The sequence below is a fragment of the Sinohyriopsis cumingii genome, chromosome 19 (genome assembly GCF_028554795.1).
Source record: "Sinohyriopsis cumingii isolate HCF-2022 chromosome 19, ASM2855479v2, whole genome shotgun sequence".
NCBI classification, from domain to species: Eukaryota; Metazoa; Mollusca; class Bivalvia; order Unionida; family Unionidae; genus Sinohyriopsis; species Sinohyriopsis cumingii.
The window spans coordinates 49,556,143-49,572,670 of NC_142979.1; the positions used below are offsets into that span (position 1 = coordinate 49,556,143).

Here is a 16,528-nt window from a genome sequence, read left to right on the forward strand (position 1 = left end):
TTGTAAGATTATTACCTATATTACTGATTACAGACATAAAGCACGTACAGTAAAACCTGTCTCGAAAGACCAAAGCTATGTGAGACCACCTGTCTTGAGAGACCACACTCTCAATGCACAAATTTATTGATTATACAGCATTGTGACCTGTTATGAGAGACCACCTGTCTTGAGAGACCATAACTGTGTGGCAAAAGAGGTGGTCTTTCAAAACAGGTTCTACTGTATTACTACTTACAAATGCATGAGCAGGATTGGCAACAGTGTTCAGAGTATGAATGTAATGTACACTCAAATCTGTCAATAAATCCCAATTTCTACTGTGACACCATGAGCCACCAATATTGCTAGATTGTTGGAGGTTAAGTTCTGCCCTATTACCAACTGTGGGGGCCCCGAGTGGCTGAGTGGTCTAAAGCACTCACCGTTACGGATCACTGCCATCTCACATCTGTCTGCATGGGTTCGAGTCTCAGCCTCGGCTAATGTTGGTATGTGAGAAAGCCTGCCAGTAGCTTCTCGTGGGTCAGTGGTTCTTCCCAGGGTTTTCCAGGGTTCTTCCTCCACCAATTATACTGATCGCCATGTATAGCCTATCTTGTGCTGAAAAATGGCGTTAAACCCTACAACAACAACAACAACAACCAACTGTTAACTGGCTTGATAGATGAATTCTGCATGATGATCATGGCACATGAAGAGCGAGGATGAAAAAAGTTAAGTCAGTCCAATTTGATCAATCAGCAGCAACATTAGGTTGGCCACAACAGGTAAGATGCAAATGAATCAGGGATTGGGGGTCTGGCTGGGTTAATTACTCATCACTCATATGTATGCATTAGTCACTATGCCTAAACATTCCTTTATTTCTTCTTTTTCTTCAACATGATCACTGCATTCCCACCCCAAGCCTTTCCCCTGACATATTTTATCACCTGATGATGCATAGAAATCTCTGACAGCTATTTGTTCCCCCAAGTTTAATGGATGAGAGTTCATTAAGATATATCACTGTCTGATAGGATCAACAAAAATATGTTTTTTTTCCCCCCTTAAATCAATGCAACTCTCTCTCACAGCTCCCCTCCCATAATTTGGAATCTGGATGATGTATGGGGATCACATTGCAATTACTAAAATTTCCAGTCATATAGAGCAAATAATAAGTAAAACTCTTTCAAGCATGTAAATTCAGCAAAATACACATGCATAATTTTAAATTATGAAGTATAGCCTTATTTTGGCATGGATTCATTCAGTGTCCTGTTTAAGGGTAGTAGTAACAAGATTTTCATGATGGCTGCCATGGTGGTGATACTGAATGTCATATTGGCAACACTTTCATTCAACCAACTAGACATCATAATAAGTTTTCTGGTGACAAAAACCAATATTAATATGCCTGTCCAACTGGAAGTACATGTAGTAGCAATAAGATTTTAAAAACTGCCACTATGGTTGCCATTTAAAAATCATACTGACACAATTTTTATTAAAGACCAACTGGACACTACAAAAAGTCTTTGAGGCAAAAACCCCATGCTGGCTGGGAGTTAAATTTTTGAACAGCAATAACAAGATTTTCAAGACAGCTGTTGTGGTGGTCATATTGGGAGTAATAGTCATTTAGGATCAACTAGAAAAAGCCAACTTGATCAATGGACAAATGCATATGTAAAGTTTCATGGCAATCCTCCGTGTTGCTTCTGATGAGTATTGCTCCACTGGAAAAGAGACAACAGGCCATACCATAGCTCTTATGGTCTATGACCAGCATAGCTAAAAACAACTACAAAATGATAATAAAAGCTACTAATCAAACTAACCAAAAAGTATCATGGTTCCTTCTTACTCAAAAACTCTCGTTTACAGTACAGGTTAATAAAAGTAACTGGTAAACAAGAGTCCCTCAAAGTTGTGATGCTCATGGCTGAAAAGAATTTCCTAGAATTCTCAATAAGACCATTTCTTTCTTTGCCTCTCGAGTGTTTAAACCATCTCTAATATTCTTCAGCAATAACAAGATTTTCATATCAGCTGCATTGAATGTCAGACTGGCACCATTTTTAATTAAGACCAATAAAAGTCCTTTTGTGCAAACCCCATGCTGATATGACTCTCCATTTTGGAGAGGTAACAATGCCAAGATTTCAAAATGGCTGCAATGGTAGCAATACTGGGCATCAGACTGGCACCACTTTTATTTAGAACCAGCTTCACAGCATAACAAGTATTTTGATGAAAGAATAATATCTTTATGTTCGGTCATGTACAAGATACCTATAACACAATTTTCAAGACGGACATTATGGCAGTCATAGCATCATCTTCATTTACGACCAACTAGACATCATAGGAAGTCTTTCAGTGAAAACCCCATGCTGATATGACAATTCATTAAGGAATACTTGTAGTGATAACAAGATTTTAAAGATGGCCACTTGAGAGAAAAGATTTTTTTTTAAGATGGCCACTTAAGAACCACCATTTTCATTTTGGATCAACAAGACATCACACAAAGTCATTTAGTAAAGATCCTGTGTTGATACAACCATCCATTCAGGAGTCAAATAAAATGATTTTCAAGAAACTGCTGTGGTGGCCATATTGGACATAAGAATAAGATTAGCAACATCTTCATTTAGAATCAACCAGGCCTTATAAGAAGCCTTATGTTGAAAACCCAATGTCAACAGGACTTGCCATTCAGGAGGTGTAGTGACAATAAGATTTTCAAGATGGTTCTCCTGGAGTCAGATCAGCGCAATTTTCATTTAGGACCAATTAGACATCATAAGAAGTCTTTTGGTGAAAACCAAATGCTAATATGACTATAAAAGTAAGAGGGCTGGCAATTAACAAGATTGCAAGATGACTCTTCTGGTGGCCATACTGGAGTATGATTTTCAAGATGGGCACTATTGGAGCCATATTAAATATCAGATCAGTGCCATTTTCATTTATGAAATCTTCTGGTCAAAACCCCATATACTACCTTCCATTCAGAAGAAGCAGTAATATCAAGATTTTCAAGATGGCTGCCATGAAGCTCATACTGGATGTGAGATGATCACCATTTTTATTTAGGACCAAATAGATATCTTAGAAGTCTTTTACTGAATATCCCATGTTGATATGACAAACCATTTAGGTGGAGTAGCAAACAAGATGGATGCTGTGGCGGTCATTCATGATGTCAAAGCAATGCCATTTTCATTTAAGACCAACCAGACAATGGGAAGAATGTGTGTGTGTGCAATTTTTCATTCAGTAAATCAACATCAGAATATTTCTGTCTCATGGGTTGAAAATTAACACAATCAGCGAGAAATGTCTCACCCAATTTGGGCAGTGACATGTAATATAATAATAATAATAATAATAATAATAATAATAATAATAATAACAATAATGAGGACTTTGTATAGCACCTAATCTTTAGAAGCTCTAAGTACTTTACAACATTAGACAACACCTATAAGATAAAAAACATATAATAATAATATTATTACAAAAACAAACACCATGAAATTAGAAAAACATTAAAAAGTAAAAAACATGCTGAGAATATTTCAGGTAGGAAACATTATTAGGTCTTTAAGTTTGTTCTTGCAGTCAAAATAAGGGAGTTTTGAGAGCTCTCGTGAATGTGATCACCGTGTCTTTGTGTCTAAGTTCAGTGGGCAATTCATTCCAAGTTGCTGCGCCCTGGTATGCAAAAGAACGCTGTCCATATGACTTTGTTTTCATAGTGGGAATAATGAGTATATGATTGTCAGAAGAGGAGCGTAAGTATCTTGCTGGTGTGTACACATCGGTGAGGTCGGATAGGTATGTTGGACTAGAGTCCAACAGTGAAAAGTAGCACAGAGAACAAATTTTGTGTTTGATTCTGGATCGAATGGATAGCCAGTGTAGGGTACAGAGCAGCAGGAAGGTGTGCTCTGATCGTGGTACTCTAAGTATGATCCGAGCAGCTGTGTTTTGAACTTTTTGAAGTTTCTGGAGTAGATATTGAGATGAACCAGACAGAATTGAGTTACAATAGTCCAGTCTTGAAAGTACTAATGAATACACAAGTGTTTTAGTGGCATCAACTGAAAGATATTTGCGAATGGAGCTGATGCGTCTCAGCTCAAGATATGCAGCCTTGCATATGTTCATGACATGTTGGTGCAATGTGAGAGTACTGTCCAGAGTAACACCTAGGTTTCGTACTGATTGTGTGAATTTAATGATGGTGTTGCTGATATTTATTGTTTGAGGTAAAGGATGTGAATGAGAAACTCTTTTTGTTGTGATCAGAATGGCCTCAGTTTTATCATCATTCATCTACAGCTTGTTACATGTCATCCATGATTTCACATCAGAAATGCACCTGTCTACACCTTGGATGGTAGCATCAACTTCAGTTGGGTGGCTAGATTTGTATATTTGGGTGTCATCAGTATACAATTGGTGAGACACTGGATCATGATCTATGACACTTGAGAGCGACTGAGTGTACAGAATTAAAGGGAACTGGTCCAAAATCACACCCCTGTGGAACACCACAACATAGATCAACTGGGCTGGAGTGTATTCCATTTGCAGATACAATTTGTGTCCTGTTGACCAAGTAGGACTTGAACCACAGAAAGGCTTTATCATGAATGCCAAATACATGCTGGAGACGGTGAAGTAATATATTATGGTCTATTGTGTCAAATGCTGCAGACAAATTAAGGAGGGTGAGGACTGTAATCTTTCTGCTATCCAATGCAGAATGTCATTAACTACTTTTAGAAGAGTAGTTTCAGTACTGTGGCAAGGGTGATATGCAGATTGTACATTGCTAAAACGACTGTTTGAATTTAGATGAGATACAAGCTGGGATAGAACAACCTTTTCTAAGATTTTTTATATGAATGGGAGATTAGAAACTGGGCAGTAGTTCTTTAAATCGTTATGGTCTAGTGTTGGTTTCTTCAACAGAGATTTTACAATGGCAGTTTTGAAAAATGATGGGAATTCCCCAGATGAGAGAGAGAGGTATTAATAACATCAGTTAGTGAAGGCAATACTGGATCTAAGCACTCAAGCAGCAGTGATGTTGGAATTGGATCAAGTTCATGTGACTTTGGTGCACTCTTCATCAATATACATTGGTTGATACTCAACCTTGAAGAGGTCAAAGTGATTCAGGTGAGTGGCTGGACAGTGATGTCAATGTGATTGAAGTGAGTGACTGGACAGTGGCTGGCAATACACACTGGTTGATGCAAACCCTTCAAAAAGTACAAGTGTAGTAAGTGATTGGACAGTGGCAGGCAACACACTCTGATTGATTTTGTCCCCTTCAGTAAAACTGAGGTAAAGGATTGGACAGTGACTGGCAAAACACTGGTTGATGTTCACCATTCAATAAGACTGAATCAGGTGAGCATGTCCAGTGCAGAAAAATATAAAAATATAATACAACCTCATCTCAGTGCATGGAACTAACTGCCGTTCAACCAGCATATGTTTTATGTCCTGGAGTTTGTTCAGTCACCTGGTTCCAGTAGGTTTGCCAAGTATTGGTGATATGCTTATTAATGCATTAAGTGTAACTATGGAATTCTCCAACCATAAACTGTTAAGTGTAGGTCTGCTTTGGCAGCTTTGTCTTTCTTTTCATTCCATTTTATACTGGTATGACTAAATAACCAACAATATATCATTTCATTTTCCCTCATAAAGAAGGGTAGAAGTGTTTCTACAACATAAAACTGGATTACGTGTTTGAAGATTTTGCAAAGCTTTAAGTGATGACAGCAAGTCAGTGAAAAAGAGGAGTCAGTTTTTGGTGTAAGTTTTAATAATTTCTAAAGAAACCTATTTAGCTTTGATCAGCTGTGACCCATTCTCAATCTTAAAATCCATAGGCAAATAGGAGATGAAATCCACTATATATGCATTCTAAATATATTCAACTCAATAATGGAGACACTAATCTGTCACTTGCATTGACAGATCATCTCAATCCTGGCTAGTTTCAAATTTAATGCAAGCTCTCAACTAGCTGGCTGCAGTTACAATTTATGGCCACTGCTTAAAAAAAAAATGGCTATAAATAATATACTACAAAAAAACAAGTGAAGCATTTAACATTATGATTGGTCTGTTGAAAAGTTGTATGAATCTGCAGGTAAGATGCAATTTTAAGTAGTGGTGGCTTGTTAAGAATGTATAAGTACCAATTTGCAACAATGTAGGCTCTTATTTCAAACTTTTGGCTAGAGCTTTTATGGATGGGTGCATTACAAAGGGATCGTATACATATGAACTTGTGTTGGGAAATCAAAATTACAGCAACAGAATGCCAAACATTCAAAGGCCAAAAAGACTACTCAAAACAATGATATGGAAGTCGAAAATTCCAACACCTTCAACTTCAAGGTCTCATCATTGCAACCAATATCCCATGTAAAAGACACATTTATCAACAGGGGAAACAACTCTGTACAAAAAGATGTCGATGAGACAAATACATAAAGGACTCATGGTACTAATTCAGTTCTCAAACACCATGGTATAATAAATTCAAGAACTTAACATTCTGGGGTGCTCATAATCAAACCTATATTTATGAGTATAGACACACTTGGATGATGGCTTCTGTGCTGAGAAAAAAATATGAACACTTTATTTTCTGGATGCACCTGTGATTGAAACCCATGTTTTCTTTCAATTCTGGACCAAAAGAGTCAGGTATTAATTTCAGCAACGAGTGTTCCAAACTCAATCCTGTTAAAGCACTGAAATTCCATCAATAAAACAATGTCTCTCTTTTTTTTGAAGTTGCAACTAGGATAAGCTCTCAAAAGATTCTTTTTACTAAAATCTGTCATTATCAACCAATTCTGGCCAGCTAAACCAATATATACCCTATTTTATCTTCACCCATTTCTGGACTGGTTCAGATTTTTCCATATCATTATTACCATGAGACATAAAAGGCACATCTAGGTCTATAAGATAATGTTCACATCAAATTGCATCTAAATCTGTTGAATGGTTCACAAGCTTTACTGATTACAAGCAATTCAAGCAAAGATATGAAGGTGGCTGACAAGGGCCATAATAATTATAATGGAGTAGATGTGACAAGAATGTTCTCAACAAGGGCCAGAATTTCAGTCCAAAATGAAATAGACAACACTACCCCACCTTCAAAAAAAAAACAACACATACCAGTCTATGAAATAATTTTCATGTAAACAACACCAGCATATGTCATTTAGTTCTTGAGCTGCAAGCAACAGTCCATGTATAAATACATGATGAAATTAATGGGCCATGTATAGCTCAATCTAAAATGGGCTTGAGACACAAAACCCATAAAAAGCACATTCAAGATAAATGGACAGGTAAACCTCAAACTGCATATGAATATGGTTTAAAAGTTATGATGGTTGCTAAGATCTGAAGCAACAGAAATTTAAAATTGATCAAAAAAATGCAACACTGTTAGAATGGGACCAGAAAAGATGAAACCTTTAGAAGGTACCATCATGTAGTAGGCAAGTCACCTGCCAAATGGCATACAATTATGTATACAGGTTGCAGAGCTACCATGGTTACAAGAGGTGTGCAAAGATGAACAGACAGATGGGGCATTAATAAGGGGTAAAAGAAAATGCATGTATTATCACTGACAGAACCATGTGTATGATCCATGGCTCTGTGCTGCCTGCTGGATGAAACCATGAATTATATAGAATTCTCCTTCATAAAAAACATTATTCTGGCAAAGCACATTATGTACATAAACATATAATTGAATGAGTGAGGGAGGTAGGTAGGTAGGTGTTGGCTGATAGGCATTTACCATTATAAACCACTAGTTAATGCTGAAGCAATTGGAGTAAAGTGACTTGCCCCAAGTCACACCATGGTAGCCAACACAGGCTCAAGTCTGAACAGGATTTAATCCCACAACCCATAAATTATGAAACTGGCACACTCACCACCAGGCCACTATGGTTCCCTGACAAAGTAGTACAACAATTATATTAGTTAGGTTGCCATCCATTGCTTCAGGATACGTTTTCTTCTACAGTCTGAATACAGTGTAACTAATCAGGACTGAAACTCAGTAAAACCAAAATACTCTTGAAGCTTAATCATGTTTAAAGTCTGGAAATTTTTATTAACTTTTTTGTCAGTAACCAACAACTTGAAAACTCCGAAAACAGAAATTCACTGTCTCAAAAGTCAACTTCAAAATAAAATGAACCACCAAAAAACAAAACTTATTCAGAGCGATGCAGAGTAAAATAAAACCACAGTAACAAATACAGATGCTGCTGGTGAATAGTAAAACAAGAGCCCCTCAAAGGGACAGACTTTCTGCTAGCTGAAAGAATTTCCTGGAATCGAGATAGGACAATTTTTTCCTTTTAACTGCTGAGTGTCCAAGCCATCAAATAATCTTTACCGATAAGGTTTTCAAATAAGCTGATGTGGGCTGACATATTGGATATTAGAATGGCACCAATATCATTCAGGACCAAGAAGGCATCATAATAAGTCTTTGGTTAGAACATCATGTTGATATGACTTACATTTTGAAGAGTAACAATATCATGAATTTCATGATGGCTGCCATGGTGGCCATTCTGGATATCACCATTTCTGTTTATGACATTATAAAGTTGTTTTTTTTAGGTCAAGATTTTCAAAATGGCCACTGTGACAGCCATACTGGATAAATCTGAGCAGCACCATTTCATTTTGGACCAACTAGACTTCATAAGAAGTCTTTTATTACATACCGTCCATTCAGGAGGAATAACCATACAAAGATTTTCAGGATTGCTGCTATGGTGCCCATACTGAATGTGCAAATGGTATTGTTTTTCATTAAGGACCAATTAGTAATCATCCTAAGTCTTCTGATATAACCCCTATTTTATTATGACTTTCATTCAGGATGAATAACAATAACATGATTTTCAAGCTAGCCGCTGTAGCTGTTATGCTGGACAGCAATAACAAACTTGTGCTAATGGGCAAATGGACAAAGGAAAACAGGCCATCCAAATAAGTTTTTTTGTCTATCACCACTTGAGTTAATAAAACCCAGGAAAGTAACACATACTGTACATATCTTTTTTTAATGCACCATCATAAGACTCCTGGATACCTATAGACCATGGCTGCATCATGTGTCCAGTAGATAAATAACTGACAACTTCAAGATAGATCTAACCTCCAAACACATTTTTCCAGGACTAACTTTATGCCATATTCATTTTTATCAAAGTCTATGACTGACTGAAGTCTTCTCACTTTGGAGAATAGAAACAACCCATAATTACAATCCCTTTATGTTTTGCTTGAATTTAGAAAACATTACTATCAAGACAAGAGATTAGCGCAAATTTTAAGCTTTCCATTTAAGTCTTCAAATAGGCTGTAGCTCATTCAATGATGACCTATCCTGATATCATGTAAATTAAACAATCATTAATGTGGTGAACCAGAACCAGCAAATCATTTTTTTAGACTGACTAAATGATGTGTATTGGTAACAGGAACTGTACTATATGTGCATGCTGACATCTTTTTTTACTATCATCTAAGTGTGTCTGTGTGTGTGTAACATGGACTTTTAAAGTAGCTTAAAAAATATTCAGTCATATCACTACAATGTCTACAGTGTGTCAGTTTATAGTGAAGTCTAGCACTGGGGCAACATGTTGCAGACATGTAGCATCATGTCCCACCCAGTCACATTATCCTGACACCAGGCAGACCAGTCCAAACAATAACCTCTTAATGCTGAGTGCCTAGTGAGACAGCTGTCAGTACCAGTCTTTGGTATTACAGGGTTTCGAACCCACAACCTCCCTCATCAGAGGTGGATGCTCAAACCACTAGGCCACCAGAGAGGTCATTAGTTAGTATTAAATTTTGAAGTTATCTTTTTATTGTTCTCCTGTCTCTCAGATCATCTAAGTCCTAAACATGTTTGAATGCAAGAGGACATCTAATCACTTTGTGTTCTAAGGTGAAATTTGTGAAACTTGACTGACCAAAAATAATTTTTAAAAAACTGTGTGTGTATTTAAAGGTTTCAATCTTCAGATGTTTCTCTGTAGATGATTTTAAATGCAAAAGAGTTACTGGTCTTGGTGTACATGGATTTTTGCCTTGGATTATAAGTACTAACACTTAACCATGGCAACCAAAAAAGACAATGATCAATGTTTATCACTTTCCTATGCCTTGTTTTAAATTATTTCCTCCTGATTACCATATATTTTTAAATCTACCGTTACAAGCCTGGCAAGTTTTTAAACTTAAGTGTTTGCAAAATAGAAAGTCAGTGTACTTCATATATGGACAATTGTACTGAATAACCCCACACTGTGGAATGATCCACTCCTAACTGCAGACATTTTGACTACCAGAATGAAATATGTGTGAACTTCAATTCCTAACATTCCAGCCATGGCTTTGAATCATGCAACTCAACAAATTACAAGATAAATTCACTACAGCATGATCACTTGAATCATAAAAAGCCACAAAACTGCATCCACATACATTCCTTCAAGCATAATATACATTGCAATACCATTCACCATATCTACTAAAAGGTTTACCCTACACACTGGTGGATATTGGACATCTGTGTGCCTTACTACACTGACAGATTCAGTTACAACTTTATAAAACTTGATATCTATTAAGTATGTATTTAAGATTTACTTCCTTCAAGAATTAAAGCATGGTCTAAGGGTTACAATGTATGGCTTGGTTTTAAAATGAACAACATGAAACATGTCCATGCACTGTACTGTTTTTGACCTTACATGACCTTTTAACATCATTCAATTCTAATTAAAAACAATCATCATATCAGCAGCAAAAAATGTCTGTAAATTAAAAATGAAATACAATATCTGCAAATAAGGTACACTTTTTAAACTTTATTTCCTTATAAAAGTTTTTTTTGTGAATCTATGAAAATTTTATGCCAAAAAAATGCATTATATATAGGGCTTGTATTTTAAGGTGCATGATCACTCTCGCATGCTGCCGTGCTCCTTGTACTGCCTCACAAATAGCGACCCATCACTCACCCAATCTTATTATTCAAAACAAAGATTTCCATGCTTTCTGGGCAAACTTCTAAATTTTTGTCCCAGATTTCATGGCAGTTGCCCTTCACAAATACTGATATGTTTACAGTTCTGCCATTTTCCTTTATGACATCATGTGCCATAAATGATGATGTGCCGTGAACGAAAAAGCTGATAATGATACTGTTAGACGGCTGGGCATGCACTGCACATGATATATAAATGACAAAGTCAAAAAAAGTCGACAAGAGTGAACACACACACACACACATATACTGGTACCAATACTACGTCCCTGTTTAAGCAGATAATATCACTGCCAGGTGAAGTCTCCCTACATCAGTTATGCGTCCTAGTGCTCCACATAAAGGGAGAATTCTGCCCTTATCATGAACGACGTCTGACCTTCAATGATAGTCAAAAAGAATTATTTGTTTATCTTAAGATACTCTTAAGAGATTCATGCTGGGAGAAGAAATGGTGAAATCTGACATATTTATTCCCTCCATTGCACTAGTTGTTTATTCACATGTTTACAATAAGCAATGTCACCATCTTTTTATACAGGAATTTGGAACACTTCAGGGTTTTCTGCATTAGCTTTGAATTAGCATAAGATCTGAATCTCAGCTTAGTGAAACTTCTGGTACAACACCTTGAAAAACTTTAGTCTTTGGTGTGTATTATCATATTCATAAAACAGTGCTTATAGCAAAAGTAGAGACATACAACCCGAAATTTTAAGATTACGAAATTCAATGCAAAGCATTGTTTTCTTCCTATAACTGCACTATGAGCAATGTTTCACAAAAACAATATAGCACACCAAAGATTCTTAAGTAGCAGCTATTTATCTCAGCTGACACTCTTGTCTGACTTGCTCAAAAAACATTTTAAAAAAGCAATCTGAGTAATTAATGCAATTGGCCAACACTTTATACACAAAGTATTACACATGCTCATGAAGTTGGATGGTGAGATAAGAAGGCAGGACACTACCTTAAGTGTGTGAGAGAGAGATTTATTTGTTAATTCATAATATATAAAATTGGGGTGGTCATAGCTGACCCAGTCAAATCCAGTTTTGATGCAAGTAAAGTATCTAGTAGATAAAGATGTGCAAAACTTTAGAAAAAAAGTCATCCGGGTACCCATAGATCCTAATGATTGGTTACCCAGGTACCCAAAGAGAAATTATATTACATGCCATAATTACAGAAAACCATATGAAAAACATACATTTATCTTTGCTGCTTACCTTTATCTGCAGTTAGTTAAAGTTTTGTGTGTGTGTGATTTGGATTTTTAACGTAGCTTTAACAATTTTTCAGTCATATCGCTATGATGTCTGCAGTGTGGCAGTTCATAGCAATGTCTAGTATTGGGGCATCATGCCGTAGATGTGTAGCACGATGCCCCACCCAGTCACGTTATCCTGACACCAGGCTGACCAGTCCTAACACTAATCTCTTAATGCTGAGCGACAAGCGAGGCAGCTGTTAGTACCATTTTTGTAAGTCTTTGGTATGACTCGGGTGGGGATAGAACACATGACCTCCTGCATCCAAGGTGGATGCCCTAACCACTAGGCCACCAGAGCGGTAGATAAATTCTTGTCACAAATTGACTAACTCCATGTGGATTAGTACGAGAATACAGACACAAAACAACATGATATACTATTATACACAACATTCACTTTAACTAATAAAGTCAAATCTACAAATTCTGAATGCTGTATTACATCACTGTAGAATTCCTCTTTCAAAATTTTTAAAGGGCTATTGATTTGTCCTTTTCCTGACACAACATGTTCTTAAATTTAACAAAATCCATCTCCTCTAAACATTTTTGTCATTTAACATCCATGAGTCACAATGATAAAGCCTGTTTCGGTTAATATTTGGCACCATGGTTTTTCAATACAAACTGGTCTGCTTCTTACGAGTGTATCAAACTATAATGAATCTGTGACACATTGTTTCAAGTTATCTGTTTTCTTAGAAACGTTTCATGTGCAGTTACTGTTAATAGAAAAAAAGGAAACTGTTCGACATACATAGGTAAATGGTTGCACAATTAAAAAATATTTGATCAGTGGATGGAGGTCTACAACGAATCAATGGCACATGATACGAGCCTTGAATTGTACTCCTTACTCTGTGTCTCACTCACTCCTGACATTTCCAGATATAATCTTTGATCTGAATTTGGAAACCTTTTATTTTCTGCTTTTTACATGAACTAAACGGGTACCCTATAGCTAATTATATTACACTGGTAATTATGAACAGGTGAGTTCTTTGATATGCATAACAAATAAAATATAGACATATATAAATTAAACAATTATGATTATTTGACTCCAAAGCAGTTTTCAATTATTTTAAAGGGGAAATACATGTACATCATTTGTATCATCACAAACTTAAAAGGTATCTGCAACTCCAAATGTTGATACTGAACCCAGCCCACTCATACAAAAGTAGTAGTATATATAGTAGGCCAGGGAGTCTGTATATCATTTTATGGAACAGTCAGTTTAAAATGGATACACCTCTCAATAACTTTATTAAATGTCACTTTCATGAGAATATTACGTTTCAACACAATATCTTTCTCAGTAAGACAATACAAATAGACAAAAATCATATATGTTGTGTAACCGGGGGGGGGAGGGATGGGGAGACCGGCAACTATTTCATTTCTTTCGGGATGATGAAATTGCATCTAAATTTCAATATCTGACCAAATATTGTCTGGTTGTGGTCGCAAAGCAAAGGTACAGAAAGAGGTTTTAATAGAAAAATTAAAATGTTGATTTCATTGCTGCAGCTTGGTCAAGTTTGAAACTTTATAGTGTTGATGTGTGACGAAGATATGACTCCTGTGAGATGGTCTGCACTGACCAGATGTTTGATGTTGGATATTTCTATCTTCCCTGCTATAAACATATGCATGTATTTACTGCCAGCCCATATTTTATGCTGGATTTTGCTTCATCTGTGATAGTATACTTGTGAATATAGGTAAAAGTACCATATATATTTGTGTAGAAGTTGAGTCAAACTGCAAACAAAAAAGATCTTGATTTATCATAACATTATGCGCTTGCAGACCAGGGTATGTTTTTTGTTCTACTGAGTACTCCTAACAAACTGCACAGACCAGATCTGCTGTTGGATTATGCGCCAGAAGATCTATGTCTGTGCAGTTTGCAAATGTACTTGACTTATACTTGGTAAATTTGGTAGGAAGTGAAGAATAAAACAACTAGATATAGTACAGTATACTGAAAACTGCAGAGACCCAGATCTGCCATTACATAATGTGCTGGCAAATCTGGATATATGCAGTTTGTAAGGGTAATCGGCAGAAAAAACAACAGAGACCTTGATATGCAGCCGCATTATGCTATGGCAGACGTGGGTCTTTGTTGTTTGCAGTTTGACTCAACTTATAAGCAGGTAGGCATGGTAAAAACATGCATGTATATTAGATACTAAGCCCAACAGACTGGCTCCCTGGTCTTATCCTAGGGGAAATAATGTAACACTTTATTTTTACCACCACCCTATAATAAACAACTGATTGTATATACCCTTGTGCAACTGGCATACATCTGTTGACAAAATATGAGCAATGTACTCAATGATCAGTGTTTATAGTGTTCGTTTGTAGAGCAAATAGCACTGACCCTATTCTACACATACATATATGTATATGTAAGGTGACGGAGGAACAAATGTACCCACACAACATAGATACAGTACTATTTAAATTGCAGGGTAAAGATGCAAGTCTGATGGGTGCCATAAGTCTCAAGGTTGTTGCTTCAGCACTTTATCTGACTATAAAAGAAAAGGACCTAAGTGTATTTCCTACAGACAAATGAAGGCATCCAACCTTTTCCATACCAAAATGGTCACATTTTAGCTGAACTTTTCCACATGATGTTGCCAAGTAAATGATATAGGACTGTATCTGTTTCTATAAAACACGGTATACAGAGAAACTCAAAGCTGGGTAATCAGAATTGCCATATTTGAGGCTTCATAAGTAATTTTTAAACACAATTTGGATGTCGGTGATAGAGTAATCAATGCAGGTGATACTGGCTATTAACTAAGTGACCAGGGGCACCAAATTTCAGTTTCGCTGACAAGAATATCAAACCAGTAGAACTGCAGCCATTAAGGACTTAGTCCTGTGTTATGCACAAACCAGAATTGATTTTTATACCAAAGTCACTGATTCCCTACCAGAAAGCAAAATATGTGTAAATAATTCTAATTACAAAAGTCATCTACAAGTTTCTTGCTATTGACATTAGAAGCATCTCTAAATTTTCATTTCAATATACAATATATGCAGGTGGGTGTTCAAAAACAGGTGAAGTTGGCCTGATTTTTTTAGCTATCAAAAAGCTGCTGGTACTAAAGCAACTATTCCCACAACCAGGACTAAAATATACAAAATATACAGCAATGTTTTGCAACATTACCTACACAGCACCACAAGAAGTTTATTTAGTGCTGAGGCAATGGAGTAGGATTGTAACCTCCACCCTTTCACAAAGAAGCATGAATGGGATTCATTTGTTGAGAATTTATAATGACATTGGTCTTTCAAATTCATTCATATGAGGATGGAAGATTATGTTTCTGTATTTATTTTAATGACAGAATTAAAAAACAAAAACAGTATTATAACTTCATTCCATTTAAAGTAAATAATAAATAGGTTATTCAACAATTCATTCACTGCATTATAAATTCAACTGCTACATATTCCCAATGGCAAGCAAACAAATCCTAAGGGCCTAGAAATTAAACTAATTAGGTGTCAGCAGACCTGGCTTGGAAATCATAACACTCTTGAGCTTAAGATTTTGTTTTGATCAAGCTCATTCAGTTATGTGTAAGGCTTTGCTGAGATATGGTAACTCCACATGCTGTACATAATTTTATGTAGTTTCTGTAAACTTTGTTTTTGACTCCTTAAATTTGTGCCTCTCTAAAATGTGATGGGAGAAGACTGAAGGGATGTGTTTCTCTTTACCATCATTTATGCTTCATGCAGAGTCCCCATGTTTTTATACGAAAATTTGGGTTTGTTTTTACTCAGTCTGAACCCCAGTTGTGACATCAAGGAGATTTTTGACTCAATCTTGCACACCTCATGGATAACTGGGGGAGTGGGAGGTCTTTTTTTTCTTATTCTGCACCTCAACTTTGGCCTCTGGTAAAATATTCTAAAAGTGGTTAAGAATGCATGTACTGAAGAAGTGATCTTATGATGGTAAAATAGTGCAAGTTATTTATAAATTGCCATTTATTTGTTCCTCAAACAAAACAACAGTACACACACATATATCACTCCAAGCATCAAACCACAAATATTCCTGTTATCCC

The 16,528-nt window shown here is 36.3% G+C and overlaps 1 protein-coding gene across 2 annotated transcripts in view; it reads right to left on the reverse strand.

Moving 5' to 3' along the window:
* LOC149775676 (paxillin-like) overlaps positions 1-16,528 on the reverse strand; it is an 84,562-nt gene that overhangs the window by 66,781 nt on the left and 1,253 nt on the right. The gene's annotated exons all lie outside the window — the stretch shown is intronic.